Source organism: Salmo salar, unplaced genomic scaffold (assembly GCF_905237065.1).
Source record: "Salmo salar unplaced genomic scaffold, Ssal_v3.1, whole genome shotgun sequence".
NCBI lineage: Eukaryota > Metazoa > Chordata > Actinopteri > Salmoniformes > Salmonidae > Salmo > Salmo salar.
Window position 1 is genome coordinate 560,476 of NW_025548481.1, and position 19,549 is coordinate 580,024.

Consider the following 19,549-nt stretch of genomic DNA (forward strand, 5'->3'; position numbering starts at 1 on the left):
ATCATGTCAACTTAATTAACTAGGAAGTCGGGGGGCACCACGGAAGCATTAGTTTATATAGAGAGGCTATCTCCTGAATCCACTCTCTAAGATCTGAAGATCTTCTATATCAATAGCAGGCCATCATTAATTATTCTTTACCTTCTGTCAGTCTCATCTGAACCAATCATTTCACGACGTTATCTGCACGAACCCTAGCATAAATTATCAATCAGCGATATACAAAATTGGCTTAATTATTTATTTACTAACTAATCAAATCACAGAAATGCATAAACAAATAGTAGATATTGGTTACTAACTAATGATAGGAAAGTCCCTAGTGGGCTAAGCTGATATGACGGCTTGGTAGACAAAGGAAAGGGGTGGGGACTGAGAAAGAGCGGGAAAGACAAAATGCATTCACTACACACAATCTATATTTATATTCATTGAAATGCTAATCCTTCGCACATGAACGGCCCGTTCATTGGAGAATAATTGCATGTATATATTTACGCCCGTGTGTCGTTGTTGTCTTCTCTGTTGGAATTACGGCCCGTCTGCTGGAGAGTTCATCAGAGTCTCTCTCTGGTTGCGTTTCGTCAATGATCAAAGTATTTCGTGGTTGTTAGAATGGATACTTCAGAGTAACATTCAGGAATGTTCTAATAGAGTAGATGTTTCAGCGGTTGTCTGTATGATGACAGAGAGAGAGCCATGAGGAGACAGCATCACAGGAACTCAGAGAGAGAGAGAGAGAGAGAGAGAGAGAGAGAGAGAGAGAGAGAGAGAGAGAGAGAGAGAGAGAGAGAGAGAGAGAGAGAGAGAGAGAGAGAGAGAGAGAGAGAGAGAGAGAGAGAGAGAGAGAGAGAGAGAGAGAGAGAGAGAGAGAGTCACACACAGGGCTGTTCCATCCAGAGTATAGGGGGCTTTATTATTGCCACTTTTAGTGAGTTTGGTTCACATCCAGGGTATAGGGGGCCATTTACTATGTTCATCATAGGAGGGTCAAGTACAGGAAGCAGCTCTTTCAGTACTTTAGTTGGAATAGTGTCCAGTAGACAGCTGGAAGGTTTAGAGGCCATGACTATTTTCGGGGAATGAGTCGAGAGTTACAGGATTGAAAAACTTGAGTGTTTCCATTGATCCAAGGTCCTGGCAGTTCTGTGCAGACTCAGGATAAATGAGTTTTGGAGAAATACGCAGAATCAAAGAGGAATCCTTAATTTGCTTTCTAATGGTCATGATGTTTTCGTCGAAGACGTTTTGGGGAATGCTGCTTTTTTCTTTTAGTTAGCTTTGAGAGTATCAAAAATAAATGTTGGATTGTTTTTTTATTCTCCTCAATTAGGTTGGAAAAGTAGGCTGATCGAGCAACAGTGAGGTTTCTTCCATGTTGCACAGTACTCTCTTTCCAAGCTAGTCGGAAGTCGAGCGCCATTTCCGTTCCAGTTCTCTGGAAGTTTGCTTCGGGGGTCGGGGTATTTTCTGGAAGCTTGCTTCAGGGCTCGGGGTATTTTCTGGAAGCTTGCTTCATTGCTTGTGTATTTTCTGGAAGCTTGCTTCGGGGCTCGGGGTATTTTCTGGAAGCTTGCTTCAGGGCTCGGGGATTTTCTGAAAGCTTGCTTCAGAGCTGGGGTATTTTCTGGAAGCTTGCTTCGGGGCTCTGGGATTTTCTGGAAGCTTGCTTCAGAGCTGGGGTATTTTCTGGTAGTTTGCTTTGGGCTCTGGGATTTTCTGGAAGCTTGCTTCAGAGCTGGGCTATGTTCTGGAAGTTTGCTTCGGGACTCGGGGATTTTCTGTATACAAGGGAGCTAGTTTCTTGTGACACATGTTTTTAGGGGTGCAACTGCATCTTGGGTATTACCCCGGGTTAAATTTAGATCCTCAGTTAGGTGGTTAACCGATTTTTGTACTCCAACGTCCTTGGAGGGTAGGTGGAAAGAGAGTCTGAGAAGGGAATCTTTGTGTTCTCCGATCATTTATAGCGTGTCTTTTGATGATCCTTGGTTGGGGTCTGAGCAGATAATTTTTTTGCCATTGCAAACATAATAAAATGGTGGTCTGATAGTCCAGGATAATGAGGAAAAACATTAAGATCCACAATATTTATTCCACGGGTGTCACGTCCTGGCCAGTAAAGGGGTCATTTGTAATTGTAGTATGGTCAGGGCGTGGCAGGGGGTGTTTGTTTTGTGTGTTTTGGGGCTTTTTGGTTCTTGTTTTCAATTTCTATGTTTCTTTTTCCATGTTTGGCTGAGTATGGTTTCCAATCAGAGGCAGGTGTTTTTCGTTGTCTCTGATTGGAAGCCATACTTAGGCAGCCTGTTTTTTCCTTTGGGTTTGTGGGTGGTTGTTTCCTGTATAGTCTGAGTACGTTACAGAACTGCTGATTTGTCGCTTTATTGTTTTCGTTTAAGTGTTCACTTTATTAATAATAAAAGAAGATGAGCACTTTACCCGCTGCGTTTTGGTCACCTTTCATCGACGCCTGTGACAACGGGACAAAACTAGGTCCAGAGTATGACTGTGGCAGTGAGTAGGTCCAGAGACATGTTGGACAAAACCCACTGAGTCGATGATGGCTCTGAAATGCCTTTTGGAGTGAGTCTGTGGACTTTTCCATGTGAATATTGAAGTCACCAAAAATGTGAATATTATCTGCCATGACTACAAGGTCCATTAGAAATTCAGGGAACTCATTGAAGAACAATGTATACGGCCCAGGAGGCCTGTAAACAGTAGTGTTACAAGCGTCGTTGAAGGGGGACCAAAACGCAGCGGGTAAAACGCTCATATTCTTATTTAAAGAAAAACACTATAAACAAATCAAACAAATAAACAAACAAACAGACAAACAGACAAACAGACAAACAGACAAACAGACGACGACGACGAAGCAGTCCCATCAGGTACACAGACTAAACAGGAAATAACCACCCACAAACACAAGAGAAAACTAATCCACTTAAATATGGCCTCCAATTAGAGGTAACGACAACCAGCTGTCTCTAATTGGAGGTCCAACCAAAACCCCAACATAGAAATAGAAAAACTAGAACATAAACCAAAAAAACACGAAACGCACAAAACAAACACCCCCTGCCACGCCCTGACCAAACTACAATTACAAATAACCCCTTTTACTGGTCAGGACGTGACAAGTAGCTATAAAAAGTGAGTGAGTAGGCTGTATATATTTGAAATTCATATTGCACTGTAGAGCTTTACCTAAGGATTGGGGATCAATGAAATTAGGTATCAGTCTTCTCAATGTCGAAGCTCAAAAGACGAAAACTGTATTTATTTTTGTTGCTGTGGTAAATTTTAGCAAAACCTTTGTGGGATGCACAGGGGGATATGGTCACTAGCTTAACCAGGATGAGAGGCCTCATTTAACATAGTAAATTCATCAGGCTTGAGCCATGTTTCAGTCAGGCCAATCACATCAAGGTTATGATTAGTGATTAAGTCATTGACTATAACTGCCTTGGGAGTGAGGTTATCTAACATTAAATAGTCCTATTTTGAGATGTGAGATATTATCACAGTCTCTTTCAGTAATGACAGGAAATGGAGGAGGTCTTTGTTCCAGTGAGATTGCTAAAACAAACACCGCCATGTTTAGTTTTGCCCAATGTAGATCGAGGCACAGACACAGTCTCAATGGGGATGGCTGATTTGACTACACTGACTGTGCTAATGGCAGACTCCACTAAGCTGGCAGGCTGGCTAACAGCCTGCTGCCTGGCCTGCAGCCTATTTCATTGTGGAGCTAGAGGAGTTAGAGCCCTGTCTATGTTCGTAGATAAGGTGAGAGCAGCAGTCCAGCTTGGATGGAGTCCATCACTCCTCAGTAGACCAGGTTTGGTCCTGTTTGTTGGGGAGTCCCAGAAAGAGGGCCAGTTATCTACAAATTAAAACATTTTGGGAGGGGCAGAACACAGTTTTCAACCAGTGATTGAGTTATGCGAGTCTGCTGTAGAGCTCATCACTCCCCCTAACTGGGAGGGGGCCAGAGACAATTACTCGATGCCGGCACATCTTTCTAGTTACACGCTGAAGCTATGTTGCGCTTGGTGACCTCTGACTGTTTCATCCTATCATCGTTGGTGCCGACGTGGATAACGATATCTCTATACTCTCTACACTCGCCAGTTTTAGCTTTAGCCAGCACCATCTTCAGATTAGCCTTAACGTCGGTAGCCCTGCCCCCTGGTAAACAAAATATGATCTCTGGATTATTATTTTTAGTCTAATATTGAGGGTAATGGAGTCGCCAATGACTAGGGTTTTCAATTTGTCAGAGCTAATGGTGGGAGGCTTTGGCAGCTCAGACCCCGTAACGGGTGGGGGAGAGAAATGAGAAGGCTCAGACCCCGTAACGGGTGGGGGAGAGAAATGAGAAGGCTCGGACTCTGATTCCAACTCGTTGTTTAGTGAAAAACTGTTTGAAAAAGTTTCTATTGGCTGAATGAGCAACATCGGTCGAGCAAGCATTTCTTTCCAGAATCCATGACAAAGTTGTCCGGCTGCGGGGACCGTGCGATTGTCTGACTGTTTTTGGGGATTAACACTACTACCTATATTTACTGGTGTCACAGACTCTGTTTCATCCTTTCCTACATTTAAATTGCCCTTTACTAACAATTACGTGTGAAGCTGAGCTTGCAACTGTCACGTCCTGACCAGTAAAGGGGTTATTTGTAGTTTGGTCTGGACGTGGCAGGGGGGTATTTGTTTTTGTTTTATGTGGTTCGGGGTTTGTTGGGATATGTATTTATGTAAGAGGGGTGTTTGTTTTATGTGTTCCGGGTTTTTGGGGTATTGTTCTATGTTTTGTATTTCTATGGTTTTTCTATGTTGTGTATTTCTTTGTTGGCCTGGTATGACTCTCAATCAGGAACAGCTGTACATCGTTGTTGCTGATTGGGAGTCATACTTAGGTAGTCCTGTTTTCACCTGTCTTTTGTGGGAAGTTGTTTTTGCATTGCTGTGTGTAGCCTGCAAGACTATTTGTCGTTCGTTTTCTTGTTTTGTAAGTGTTCAATAAAGTTAAATATGAGCACTCAACCCGCTGCGCCTTGGTCTACTCCATACGACGACCGTTACAGCAACTCGGCTATACTCACCATAAGGCAAAAGTTCTCCTGTATATTCAGAGGACAGTGACTGCAATGAGAAGGCATCATGTTTAGCTTAGCTTCCTTTTTTTCGGCCGGAGGAGCTTCTGCAGATCTATGTTAAGATAAAGCTTCTGGGGTGAAAAAAGTTGAATTAAAAATGTAGTGTGAGGACAAAACTAAGACCTTGGTAAACTTGTTAAATACAGAGTTTGATTAAATAAACTCAGCAACAAAAAAAAGAAACATCCATTTTTCAAGACCCTGTCGTTCAAAGATAATTTGTAAAAATCCAAATAACTTCACAGATCTTCATTGTAAAGGGCTTAAACACTGTTTCCCATGCTTGTTCAATGAACCATAAACAATTAATGAACATGCACCTGTGGAACGGTCGTTAAGATGCTAACAGCTTACAGACGGTAGGCAATTAAGGTCACAGTTATGAAAACTTAGGACACTAAAGAGAGCTTTCTACTGACTCTGAAAATCACCAAAAGAAAGATGCCCAGGGTCCCTGCTCATCTGTGTGAACGTGCCTTAGGCATGCTGCAAGGAGGCATGAGGACTGCAGATGTGGCCAGGGCAATAAATTGCAATGTCTATACTGTGGGACGCCTAAGACAGCGCTACAGGGAGACAGGACGGACGGCTGATCGTCCTCACAGTGGCAGACCACGTATAACAACACCTGCACAGGATCGGTTCATCCGAACATCACACCTGCCGGACAGGTACAGGATGGCAACTGCCTGAGTTACACCAGGAATGCACAATCCCTCCATCAGTGCTCAGACTGTCCACAATGGGTTGAGAGAGGCTGGACTGAGGGCTTGTAGGCCTGTTGTAAGGCAGGTCCTCACCAGACATCACCGGCAATGTCGTCACCTATGGGCATAAACCCACCATTGCTGGACCAGACAGGACTGGCAAAAAGTGCTCTTCACTGACGAGTCGCGGTTTAGTCTCACCAGGGATGATGCTCAGATTCGCGTGTATTGTTGAAGGAATGAGCATTACACCGAGGCCTATACTCTGGAGCGGGATCGATTTGGAGGTGGAAGGTCCATCATGGTCTGGGGCGGTGTGTCATAGCATCATCGGACTGAGCTTGTTGTCATTGCAGGCAATCACAACGCTGTGCGTTACAGGGAAGACATCCTCCTCCCTCATGTGGTACCCTTCCTGCAGGCTCATCCTGACATGACCCTCCAGCATGACAATGCCACCAGCCATACTGCTCGTTCTGTGCGTGATTTCCTGCAAGACAGGAATGTCAGTGTTCTGCCATGGCCAGTGAAGAGCCCGGATCTCAATCCCATTGAGCATGTCTGCGACCTGTTGGATCGGAGGGTGAGGGCTAGGGCCATTCCCCCCAGAAATGTCCGGGAACTTGCACGTGCCTTAGTGGAAGAGTGGGGTAACATCTCACAGCAAGAACTGGCAAATCTGGTGCAGTCCATGAGGAGGAGATGCACTGCAGTACTTAATGCAGCTGGTGGCCACACCAGATACTGACTGTTACTTTTGATTTTGACTCCCCCTTTGTTCAGGGACACATTATTCCATTTCTGTTAGTCACATGTCTGTGGAACTTGTTCAGTTTATGTCTCAGTTGTTGAATCTTATTATGTTCATACAAATATTTACACATGTTAAAGTTTGCTGAAAATAAACGCAGTTAACAGTGAGAGGACATTTCTTTTTTTTGTTGAGTTTAGTTATTAAGAGTAAAAAGTGAAAAGGTTTGTCAGGTTGTCAAGTAGCAACAAACAGTACGGAGACATCGGGGAACTGTGCTGCGTCACGTGAATTTCACAGTTTCGTTGTAGAAGATCCACGATCAGAGGACATCCATTTTATTATCATATGACACTGGCCAATGAATGAAGGGAAGAGGTGGCTGGTTCTCCCTTCACCTTAATCTTACTAGGATCCCCCCCCTCTCTCTTGACTCTGTAATGTCAGCGTTTCATCTTGGGTAGCACGAAAATTTGGTCGGAATTACAGAAAGAGTCCCGGGTGAAATGAGTCTGGAATTTAGGTCAATAAATGCTTATCTGATATTAAAAAGTTATTGGCGGTTGTAAGAAATGCGGATACATTTCAATTCAATTAATTTCAATTCAATTAATTTAATTTCAATTCATTTCATTTCAATTTCAATTCAATTTCAATTCAATTTCAATTCAATTTCAATTTAAGGGGCTTTATTGGCATGGGAAACTATGTTTACAAATTGGATTTGTTTTCTAATTGTTCCTGGGTTTGTGTAATCTGAGGGAAATATGTGTCTCTAATATGGTCATACATTTGGCAGGAGGTTAGGGAGTGCAGCTCAGTTTCCACCTCATTTTGTGGGCAGTGTGCACATAGCCTGTCTTCTCTTGAGAGCCAGGTCTGCCTACGGCGGCCTTTCTCAATAGCATGGCTATGCTCACTGAGTCTGTACATAGTCAAAGCTTTCCTTAAGTTTGGGTCAGTCACAGTGGTCAGGTATTCTGCCACAGTGGTCAGGTATTCTGCCACTGTGTACTCTCTGTTTAGGGACAAATAGCATTCTAGTTTGCCCTGTTTTTTGGTTAATTCGTTCCAATGTGTCAAGTAATTATCTTTTTGTTTTCTCATGATTTGGTTGAGTCTAATTGTGTTGCTGTCCTGGGGCTCTGTGGGGTCTGTTTGTGTTTGTGAACAGAGCCCCAGGACCAGCTTGCTTAGGGGACTCTTCTCTGTAGATGATGGCTTTGTTATGGAAGGTTTGGGAATCGCTTCCTTTTAGGTGGATGTAGAATTTAACGGCTCTTTTCTGGATTTTCATAATTAGCGGGTATCAGACTAATGCTGCTCTGCATGCATTATTTGGTATTCTACATTGAACACAGAGGATATTTTGGCAGAATTCTGCATACAGAGTCTCAATTTGTGATTTCTTGGTTGGTGAGCGGACCCCAGACCTCACAACCATAAAGGGCAATGGGTTCTGTAACTGATTCAAGTATTTTTAGCCAGATCCTAATTGGTATGCCAATTTTTTTGCTCCTTTGATTGCATAGAAGGCCCTTCTTGCCTTGTCTATCAGATCACTCACAGCTTTGTGGAAGTTACCTGTGGCTCTGATGTTTAGGCCGAGGTATGTATAGTTTTTTGTGTCCTCTAGGGCAATGGTGTCTAGATGGAATTTGTATTTGTGGTCCTGGCAACTGGACCTTTTTTGGAGCACCATTATTTTTGTCTTACAGAGTTTTACTGTCAGGGCCCAGGTCTGACATAATCTGGGCAGAAGATCTAGCTGCTGCTGTAGGCCCTCCTTGGTTGGGGACAGAAGCACCAGATCATCAGCAAACAGTAGACATTTGACTTCAGATTCTAGTAAGGTGAGGCCGGATGCTGCAGACTGTTCTAGTGCCCTCGCCAATATATATATTGAAGAGGTTGGGGCTTAAGCTGCATCCCTGTCTCACCCCACGGCCCAGTGGGAAGAATTGTTTTTTTTCTGGGATGATTTTAACCGCACGCTTGTTTCTGTACATGGATTTTCTAATGTTGTATGTTTTCCCCCACAACACCACTTTCCATCAATTTGTTTAGCAGACCCTCATGCCAAATTGATTCAAAAGCTTGTTTTAAATCAACAAAGCATGAGGAGACTTTGCCTTTGTTTTGGTTTGTTTCTTTGTCAATTAGGGTGTGCAGGGTGAATACGTGGTCTGTCATAAGGTAATTTGGAAAAAGCCAATTTGACATTTGCTCAGTACATTGTTTTCACTGAGGAAATGTACGAGTCTGCTGTTAATGATTTACATTTACATTTACATTTAAGTCATTTAGCAGACGCTCTTATCCAGAGCGACTTACAAATTGGTGCATTCACCTTATGATATCCAGTGGAACAACCACTTTACAATAGTGCATCTAAATCTTTTAAGGGGGGGGGCGTTAGAAGGATTACTTTATCCTATCCTAGGTATTCCTTAAAGAGGTGGGGTTTCAGGTGTCTCCGGGAGGTGGTGATTGACTCCGCTGTCCTGGCGTCGTGAGGGAGCTTGTTCCACCATTGGGGTGCCAGAGCAGCGAACAGTTTTGACTGGGCTGAGCGGGAACTGTGCTTCCTCAGAGGTAGGGGGGCCAGCAGGCCAGAGGTGGATGAACGCAGTGCCCTTGTTTGGGTGTAGGGCCTGATCAGAGCCTGAAGGTATGGAGGTGCCGTTCCCTTCACAGCTCCGTAGGCAATCACCATGGTCTTGTAGCGGATGCGAGCTTCAACTGGAAGCCAGTGGAGAGAGCGGAGGAGCAGGGTGACGTGAGAGAACTTGGGAAGGTTGAACACCAGACGGGCTGCGGCGTTCTGGATGAGTTGTAGGAGTTTAATGGCACAGGCAGGGAGCCCAGCCAACAGCGAGTTGCAGTAATCCAGACGGGAGATGACAAGTGCCTGGATTAGGACCTGCACCGCTTCCTGTGTGAGGCAGGGTCGTACTCTGCGAATGTTGTAGAGCATGAACCTACAGGATCGGGTCACCGCCTTGATGTTAGTGGAGAATGACAGGGTGTTGTCCAGGATCACGCCAAGGTTCTTAGCACTCTGGGAGGAGGACACAAGGGAGTTGTCAACCGTGATGGCGAGATCATGGAACGGGCAGTCCTTCCCCGGGAGGAAGAGCAGCTCCGTCTTGCCGAGGTTCAGCTTGAGGTGGTGATCCGTCATCCACACTGATATGTCTGACAGACATGCAGAGATGCGATTCGCCGCCTGGTTATCAGAAGGGGGAAAGGAGAAGATTAATTGTGTGTCGTCTGCATAGCAATGATAGGAGAGACCATGTGAGGATATGACAGAGCCAAGTGACTTGGTGTATAGCGAGAATAGGAGAGGGCCTAGAACAGAGCCCTGGGGGACACCAGTGGTGAGAGTGCATGGTGCGGAGACAGATTCTCGCCACGCCACCTGGTAGGAGCGACCTGTCAGGTAGGACGCAATCCAAGCGTGGGCCGCGCCGGAGATGCCCAACTCGGAGAGGGTGGAGAGGAGGATCTGATGGTTCACAGTATCAAAGGCAGCAGATAGGTCTAGAAGGATGAGAGCAGAGGAGAGAGAGTTAGCTTTAGCAGTGCGGAGAGCCTCCGTGACACAGAGAAGAGCAGTCTCAGTTGAATGCCCAGTCTTGAAACCTGACTGATTAGGATCAAGAAGGTCATTCTGAGAGAGATAGCAGGAGAGCTGGCCAAGGATGGCACGTTCAAGAGTTTTGGAGAGAAAAGAAAGAAGGGATACTGGTCTGTAGTTGTTGACATCAGAGGGATCGAGTGTAGGTTTTTTCAGAAGGGGTGCAACACTCGCTCTCTTGAAGACGGAAGGGACGTAGCCAGCGGTCAAGGATGAGTTGACGAGCGAGGTGAGGTAGGGAGAAGGTCTCCAGAAATGGTCTGGAGAAGAGAGGAGGGGATAGGGTCAAGTGGGCAGGTTGTTGGGCGGCCGGCCGTCACAAGACGCGAGATTTCATCTGGAGAGAGAGGGGAGAAAGAGGTCAAAGCACAGGGTAGGGCAGTGTGAGCAGGACCAGCGGTGTCGTTTGACTTAGCAAACGTGGATCGGATATCGTCAACCTTCTTTTCAAAATGGTTGACGAAGTCACCCGCAGAGAGGAAGGAGGGGGGGGAGGGGCAGGAGGATTCAGGAGGGAGGAGAAGGTAGCAAAGAGCTTCCTAGGGTTAGAGGCAGATGCTTGGAATTTAGAGTGGTAGAAAGTGGCTTTAGCAGCAGAGACAGAAGAGGAGAATGTAGAGAGGAGGGAGTGAAAGGATGCCAGGTCCGCAGGGAGGCGAGTTTTCCTCCATTTCCACTCGGCTGCCCAGAGCCCTGTTCTGTGAGCTCGTAGTGAGTCGTCGAGCCACGGAGCAGGAGGGGAGGACCGAGCCGGCCTGGAGGATAGGGGACAGAGAAAATCAAAGGATGCAGAAAGGGAGGAGAGGAGGGTTGAGGAGGCAGAATCAGGAGATAGGTTGGAGAAGGTTTGAGCAGAGGGAAGAGATGATAGGATGGAAGAGGAGAGAGTAGCGGGAGAGAGAGAGCAAAGGTTGGGACGGTGCAATACCATCCGAGTAGGGGCAGAGTGAGAAGTGTTGGATGAGAGCAAGAGGGAAAAGGATACAAGGTAGTGGTCGGAGATTTGGAGGGGAGTTGCAATGAGATTAGTGGAAGAACAGCATCTAGTAAAGATGAGGTCAAGCGTATTGCCTGCCTTGTGAGTAGGGGGGGAAGGTGAGAGGGTGAGGTCAAAAGAGGAGAGGAGTGGAAAGAAGGAGGCAGAGAGGAATGAGTCAAAGGTAGACGTGGGGAGGTTAAAGTCACCCAGAACTGTGAGAGGTGAGCCATCCTCAGGAAAGGAACTTATCAAGGCGTCAAGCTCATTGATGAACTCTCCAAGGGAACCTGGAGGGCGATAAATGATAAGGATGTTAAGCTTGAAAGGGCTGGTAACTGTGACAGCATGGAATTCAAATGAGGAGATAGACAGATGGGTCAGGGGAGAAAGAGAGAATGTCCACTTGGGAGAGATGAGGATTCCAGTGCCACCACCCCGCTGGCTCGATGCTCTAGGGGTATGCGAGAACACGTGGGCAGACGAAGAGAGAGCAGTAGGAGTAGCAGTGTTATCTGTGGTAATCCATGTTTCCGTCAGCGCCAGGAAGTCTAGGGACTGGAGGGTAGCACAGGCGATGATGAACTCAGCCTTGTTGGCTGCAGACCTGCAGTTCCAGAGGCTGCCGGAGACCTGGAACTCCACGTGGGTCGTGCGCGCTGGGACCACCAGGTTAGAGTGGCAGCGGCCACGCGGTGTGAAGCGTTTGTATGGCCTGTGCAGAGGGGAGAGAACAGGGATAGACAGACACATAGTTGACAAGCTACAGAAGTGTTGTTTCTTGTATTATTGTCTCTTGTGTCTTTAGAGAACTGTTTCACTTTGATATCCTTTTTCTTCTGTCCTGATATCCTTTTTCTTCTGTCCTGATTTTCTCTTTCTTTTCTTCTGTTAACTAGATATTCTTTGTTGTTCTTCGTTAGCTAGCTAGCTTCTTCCAAAAGAGTCCCTAGCAAATGATAATGCAGTTAATGATAATGCAGGTTATCTGTTGAAGCATATCCCACGTTAGTTATTGGGGTCAAATTTGTCTACGCTTTTGTGGATTGGGGTGATCAGTCCTTGGTTCCAAATATTGGGGAAGATGCCAGACCTGAGGATGATGTTAAAGAGTTTAACCTGTTAGTGCTAGGGGGCAGTATTGACACGGCCGGATAAAAAAACGTATCCGATTTAATCTGGTTACTACTCCTGCCCAGTAACTAGAATATGCATATAATTATTGGCTTTGGATAGAAAACACCCTAAAGTTTCTAAAACTGTTTGAATGGTGTCTGTGAGTATAACAGAACTCAAATGGCAGTCCAAAACCTGAGAAGATTCCATGCAGGAAGTGGCCTGTCTGACAAGTTGTGTTTCATCTTGGCTCTTTTTATTGAAGACTGAGGATCTTTGCTCTAACGTGACACTTCCTACGGCTCCCATAGGCTCTCAGAGCCCGGGAAAAAGCTGAACGATATCGAGGCAGCCTCTGGCTGAAACACATTATCGCTTTTGGCAAGTGGCCGATCAGAGTACTATGGGCTTAGGCACGTGCCCCAGTCGACCCCATGCTTTATTTTCTTTCGTCTGTTTACCTAAACGCAGATTCCCGGTCGGAATATTATCGCTTTTTTATGAGAAAAATGGCATAAAAATTGATTTTAAACAGCGGTTGACATGCTTCGAAGTACGGTAATAGAATATTTAGACATTTTTCGTCACGAATTGCGCCATGCTCATCACACTTATTTACCCTTTCGGATAGTGTCTTGAACGCACGAACAAAACGCCGCTGTTTGGATATAACTGTGGATTATTTTGAACCAAACCAACATTTGTTATTGAAGTAGAAGTCCTGGGAGTGCATTCTGACGAAGACAGCAAAGGTAATACAATTTTTCTTATAGTAAATCTGACTTTGGTGAGTGCTAAACTTGCTGGGTGTCTAAATAGCTAGCCCTGTGATGCCGGGCTATCTACTGAGAATATTGCAAAATGTGCTTTCACTGAAAAGCTATTTTAAAATCAGACATACCGAGTGCATAGAGGAGTTCTGTATCTATAATTCTTAAAATAATTGTTGTGTTTTTTGTGAACGTTTATCGTGAGTAATTTAGTAAATTCACCGGCAGTGTTCGGTGAGAATGCTAATCACATGCTAGTCACATGCTAATGTAAAAAGCTGGTTTTTGATATAAATATGAACTTGATTGAACAAAACATGCATGTATTGTATAACATAATGTCCTAGGGTTGTCATCTGATGAAGATCATCAAAGGTTAGTGCTGCATTTAGCTGTGGTTTGGGTTTATGTGACATTATATGCTAGCTTGAAAAATGGGTGTCTGATTATTTCTGTCTGGGTATTTCTTTGGTTTAGTCCAGGTTTCTGCTCTCTCTCTCTTTTGCTCTACAGCTCGCTCTCTCTCTCTCTCGCTCTCTCTCTTTCTCTCTCTCTCTCTCTCTCTCGCTCTCTCGCTTTCTCTCTCTGTGTCTCTCTCCGTCCCTCTCCCTTTCTCTCCCTCCCTCTCCCTTTCTCTCCCTCCCTCTCCCTTTCTCTCTCTGTATGTCTCTCTCTCTCCCTCTGTCTCTCTCTCTCTCTCTCTCTCTCCCTTTCTCTCTCTCTTTCTCTCTCTGTGTGTCTCTCTCTCTCCCCCTCTCTCTCCCTCTCTCTCTCCCTCTCTCTCTCCCTTTCTCTCTCTGTGTGTCTCTCTCTCTCTCTCTCCCTTTCTCTCTCTGTGTCTCTCTCTCTCTCCCTCTCTCTCTCTCTCTCTTTCTCTCTCTGTGTCTCTCTCTCTCTTTCTCTCTCTGTCTCTCTCTCTCTCTTTCTCTCTCTGTGTCTCTCTCTCTCTTGCTCTCTCTCTCTCTTTCTCTCTCTCTCTTTCTCTCTCTGTGTCTCTCTCTCCCCCTCTCTCTCCCTCTCTCTCTCCCTCTCTCTCTCTCCCTTTCTTTCTCTGTGTCTCTCCCTCTCTCTCTCTCTCTCTCTCTCTCTCTCTGTGTCTCTCTCTCTCTTTCTCTCTCTGTGTCTCTCTCTCTCTTTCTCTCTCTGTATCTCTCTCTCTCTCGCTCTCTCTCTCTTTCTCTCTGTCTCTCTCTCTCTCTCTCTCTCTCTCTCTGTGTCTCTCTCTCTTTCTCTCTGTGTCTCTCTCTCTTTCTCTGTCTCTCTCTCTCTCTCTCTCTCTCCCTTTCTCTCTCTCTCTCTTTCTCTCTCTGTATCTCTCTCTCTCTCCCTCTCTCTGTGTGTGTCTCTCTCTCTCTCTCTCTCTCTCTCTCTCTCTCTACTTTTGACTAGAGCCCTATGGTAATAGTGCACCATTTGGGAATCAGTCCCTCTAGTCCTCTCAGGTGATTCCAGGCGCATCGTCCCATTTGCACTTTACTCATGAACGTAATGTTCTATGTATTTTTAGAAGACATTTCCTGTAGGTATTCATAGTGTCTGTCTGGGATTGTCTCATGCTTGGTGTTTCAGAGCGCACCGGATCAAGTAAAACAAATCTTAGGAAAGTGTATGCTTTTGAGAAGCAAATAACCATTCAAATTCTTTGGTGAATGTAATTTAATGTCTGAGGAGTCAGTTTGATGTCTGAGGAGTCAGTTTGATGTAATTTAATGTCTGAGGAGTCAGTTTGATGTCTGAGGAGTCAGTTTGATGTCTGAGGAGTCAGTTTGATGTCTGAGCAGTCAGTTTGATGTCTGAGGAGTCAGTTTGATTTCTGGGGAGTCAGTTCGATGTCTGAGGAGTCAGTTTGATGTTCTTTAATGTCTGAGGAGTCAGTTTGATTTCTGAGGAGTCAGTTTGATGTTCTTTAATATCTGAGGAGTCAGTTTAATGTCTGAGGAGTCAGTTTGATGTCTGAGGAGTCAGTTTGATGTCTGAGGAGTCAGTTTGATGTCTGAGGAGTCAATTTAATATCTGAGGAGTCAGTTTGATGAACACCTTCAGGACCAGAACTAAAATGTCCGGAAAAGTCCAATGCATCTCTTGGGATGCAAATCATTATTAATCATTATTCTCCCTCATCTCTGTCTGGCAGAGGATGGTTCAATGACAAGTTAAACCACAGCCCTGCTGCCTGCCGTATCATCTCCTAACTCCCTCAACCCTGTCTGGCAGAGGATGGCTCAATGACAAATTAAACCACAGCCCTGCTGCCTGCCGTATCATCTCCTAACTCCCTCAACCCTGTCTGGCAGAGGATGGCTCAATGACAAGTTAAAGACGTTCCGCTAGCGGAACACCTGCTCCAATATCCAATGATAGGCGTGGCGCGAATTACAAATTCCTCAAAAATACAAAAACAACAATTTTTCAAACATATGACTATTTCACAGCATTTTAAAGACAAGACTCTCCTTTATCTAACCACACTGTCCGATTTCAAAAAGGCTTTACAGCGAAAGCAAAACATTAGATTATGTCAGCAGAGTACCCAGCCAGAAATAATCAGACACCCATTTTTCAAGCTAGCAAATAATGTCACAAAAACCCAGAAGACAGCTAAATGCAGCACTAACCTTTGATGATCTTCATCAGATGACACACCTAGGACATTATGTTATACAATACATGCATGTTTTGTTCAATCAAGTTCATATTTATATCAAAAAACAGCTTTTTACATTAGCATGTGACGTTCAGAACTAGCATACCCCCCGCAAACTTCCGGGGAATTTACTAACAATTTACTAAATTACTCACGATAAACGTTCACAAAAAGGATAACAATTATTTTAAGAATTATAGATACAGAACTCCTCTATGCACTCGATATGTCCGATTTTAAAATAGCTTTTTGGTGAAAGCACATTTTGCAATATTCTAAGTACATAGCCCAGCCATCACGGGCTAGCTATTTAGACACCCGGCAAGTTTAGCCTTCACCAAAATCAGATTTACTATTATAAAAGTTTGATTACCTTTTGTTGTCTTCATCAGAATGCACTCCCAGGACTGCTACTTCAATAACAAATGTTGGTTTGGTCCCAAATAATCCATCGTTATATCCGAATAGCGGCGTTTTGTTCGTGCGTCCCAGACACTATCCGAAATGGTAAATCAGGGTCGCGCGCATGGTACAATTCGTGACAAAAAATTTCTAAATATTCCATTACCGTACTTCGAAGCATGTCAACCGCTGTTTAAAATAAATTTTTATGCAATTTATCTCGTAAAAAAGCGATAATATTCCGACCGGGAATCTCCTTTTCGGCAAACAGAGGAAAAATCACAAAGACGGGGGCGGCCAAGGCACGCGCCTAAGCCCACAGTCCTTTGATCGGCCACTTGAGAAAGGCGATAATGTGTTTCAGCCTGGGGCTGCAATGACGACATTCAGGTTTTTCCCGGGCTCTGAGCGCCCATGGAAGACGTAGGAAGTGTCACGTTAGAGCAGAGATCCTTTGTAAAAGATAGAGATGGCAAAGAAGTTCAAGAAATGGTCAGACAGGCCACTTCCTGTAAAGGAATCTCTCAGGTTTTGACCTGCCATTTGAGTTCTGTTATACTCACAGACACCATTCAAACAGTTTTAGAAACTTTGGAGTGTTTTCTATCCAAAGCCAATAATTATATGCATATTCTAGTTACTGGGCAGGAGTAGTAACCAGATTAAATCGGGTACGTTTTTTATCCAGCCGTGAAAATACTGCCCCCTAGCCATAACAGGTTAAAGTGGTATGAATACTTTCTGAAGGGATTTCTACATGCTTTTTTTTTTTTAGGTATGGGAACATGGCATTAGCATAGTAACAGGCTGGGTACATTCTATAGCAGACCGATAGCGCCAAACATTAATCCTGTCCATATTGAAGCAGGATTATGTAACAGAGTAGACAGCAGGGGCACGGGAGGCCAGACTCCATTGTCATGCTATGTGTCAATTTAAAGGGATTACACAGATTAGAAGGAAATTAGGAGATTTGGAGAGGCTTCTCTCCTGATATTTCAGAACGATGAATTCGTTGACGCTCTTGTAGTAACAGGCTGTACATGAAGAGTTAGGATGTAGTCGTGGAAGAGGAATTCTGGGTAATGCACCCCTGCCACAGGGATGCATCATTTATCAATAATTGTTTATTATCATTTTTAATTCATAAATCAATGTATAACTGATTGACCTAATTGACATCGTAACATCCTTGTGAAATGCCAGTCTGAGATTGTAGTCTTATGTTGTCCTGCTATTAGAAGGGACCCCTCCTTCCCATCACATGGCTGTCTGGGAGGGTTTGTTTGCCCAACAAAGCAGCCAGATGGAAGCTAAACAATAAATGGTCATCCCAGAGATGGATGCTGAGTACTGGACTGGGTCTGGGTGTTACTGGGTTTATAGTACTGGACTGGGTCTGGGTGTTACTGGGTTTATAGTACTGGGTGTTACTGGGTTTATAGTACTGGACTGGGTCTGGGTGTTACTGGGTTTATAGTACTGGACTGGGTCTGGGTGTTACTGGGTTTATAGTACTGGACTGGGTCTGGGTGTTACTGGGTTTATAGTACTGGGTCTGGGTGTTACTGGGTTTATAGTACTGGACTGGGTCTGGGTGTTACTGGGTTTATAGTACTGGGTGTTACTGGGTTTATAGTACTGGACTGGGTCTGGGTGTTACTGGGTTTATAGTACTGGACTAGGTCTGGGTGTTACTGGGTTAATAGTACTGGACTAGGTCTGAGTGTTACTGGGTTTATAGTACTGGGTCTGGGTGTTACTGGGTTAATAGTACTGGACCAGGTCTGAGTGTCACTGGGTTTATAGTACTGGATCTGGGTGTTACTGGGTTTATAGTACTGGGTGTTACTGGGTTTATAGTACTGGGTGTTACTGGGTTAATAGTACTGGACTGGGTCTGAATGTTACTGGGTTTATAGTACTGGGTCTGGGTGTTAATGGGTTAATAGTACTGGACTAGGACTAAGTGTCACTGGGTTTATAGTACTGGGTCTGGGTGTTACTGGGTTTATAGTACTGGACTGGGTCTGGGTGTTACTGGGTTTATAGTACTGGGTCTGGGTGTTACTGGGTTTATAGTACTGGACTGGGTCTGGGTGTTACTGGGTTTATAGTACTGGGTGTTACTGGGTTTATAGTACTGGACTGGGTCTGGGTGTTACTGGGTTTATAGTACTGGACTAGGTCTGGGTGTTACTGGGTTAATAGTACTGGACTAGGTCTGAGTGTTACTGGGTTTATAGTACTGGGTCTGGGTGTTACTGGGTTAATAGTACTGGACCAGGTCTGAGTGTCACTGGGTTTATAGTACTGGATCTGGGTGTTACTGGGTTTATAGTACTGGGTGTTACTGGGTTTATAGTACTGGGTGTTACTGGGTTAATAGTACTGGACTGGGTCTGAGTGTTACTGGGTTTATAGTACTGGGTCTGGGTGTTAATGGGTTAATAGTACTGGACTAGGACTAAGTGTCACTGGGTTTATAGTACTGGGTCTGGGTGTTACTGGGTTTATAGTACTGAGTGTTACTGGGTTTTTAGTACTGGGTGTTACTGGGTTAATAGTACTGGACTAGGTCTGAGTGTTACTGGGTTAATAGTACTGGACTAGGTCTGGGTGTTGCTGGGTTTATAGTACTGGACTGGGTCTGAGTGTTACTGGGTTTATAGTACTGGGTCTGGGTGTTACTGAGTTTATAGTACTGGACTGGGTCTGGGTGTTACTGGGTTTATAGTACTGGGTCTGGGTGTTACTGGTTTTATAGTACTGGTCTGGGTGTTGCTGGGTTTATATTACGGTACTGGGTGTTACTGGGTTTATAGTACTGGGTGTTACTGGGTTTGTAGTACTGGACTGGGTCTGTCTGTCTGTCTGTCTGTCTGTCTGTCTGTCTGTCTGTCTGTCTGTCTGTCTGTCTGTCTGTCTGTCTGTCTGTCTGTCTGTCTGTCTGTCTGTCTGTCTGTCTGGGTCTCTCTCTCCTCTCACTCCCTCTCTCTCTGTGCCTCTCTCTCTCTCTCTGTGTCTCTCTCTGTGTCTCTCTCTCTGTGTCTCTCTCTCTGCTCTCTGGCTCTCTGTCTCTCTGTCTCTCTGTCTGTCTGTCTGTCTGTCTGTCTGTCTGTCTGTCTGTCTGTCTGTCTGTCTGTCTGTCTGTCTGTCTGTCTGTCTGTCTGTCTGTCTGTCTGTCTGTCTGTCTGTCTGTCTGTCTGTCTGTCGTCTCTCTCTCCTCTCACTCCCTCTCTCTCTGTGCTCTCTCTCTCTCTCTCTCTCTCTCTCTCTCTCTCTCTGTCTCTCTCTCTCTCTGTGCCTCTCTCTCTCTGTCTTTCTCTCACTATCTCTGTCTCTCTCGCTCTCTCTGTCTCTCTCTCGCTC

At 44.9% G+C, this 19,549-nt stretch overlaps 1 protein-coding gene across 1 annotated transcript in view; it reads left to right on the plus strand.

Moving 5' to 3' along the window:
• The window catches only part of LOC123733092 (regulator of G-protein signaling 7-like), a gene marked incomplete at its 3' end in the record, with an annotated part of 204,681 nt that overhangs the window by 10,152 nt on the left and 174,980 nt on the right, over positions 1–19,549 (plus strand). The window lies entirely within an intron of this gene.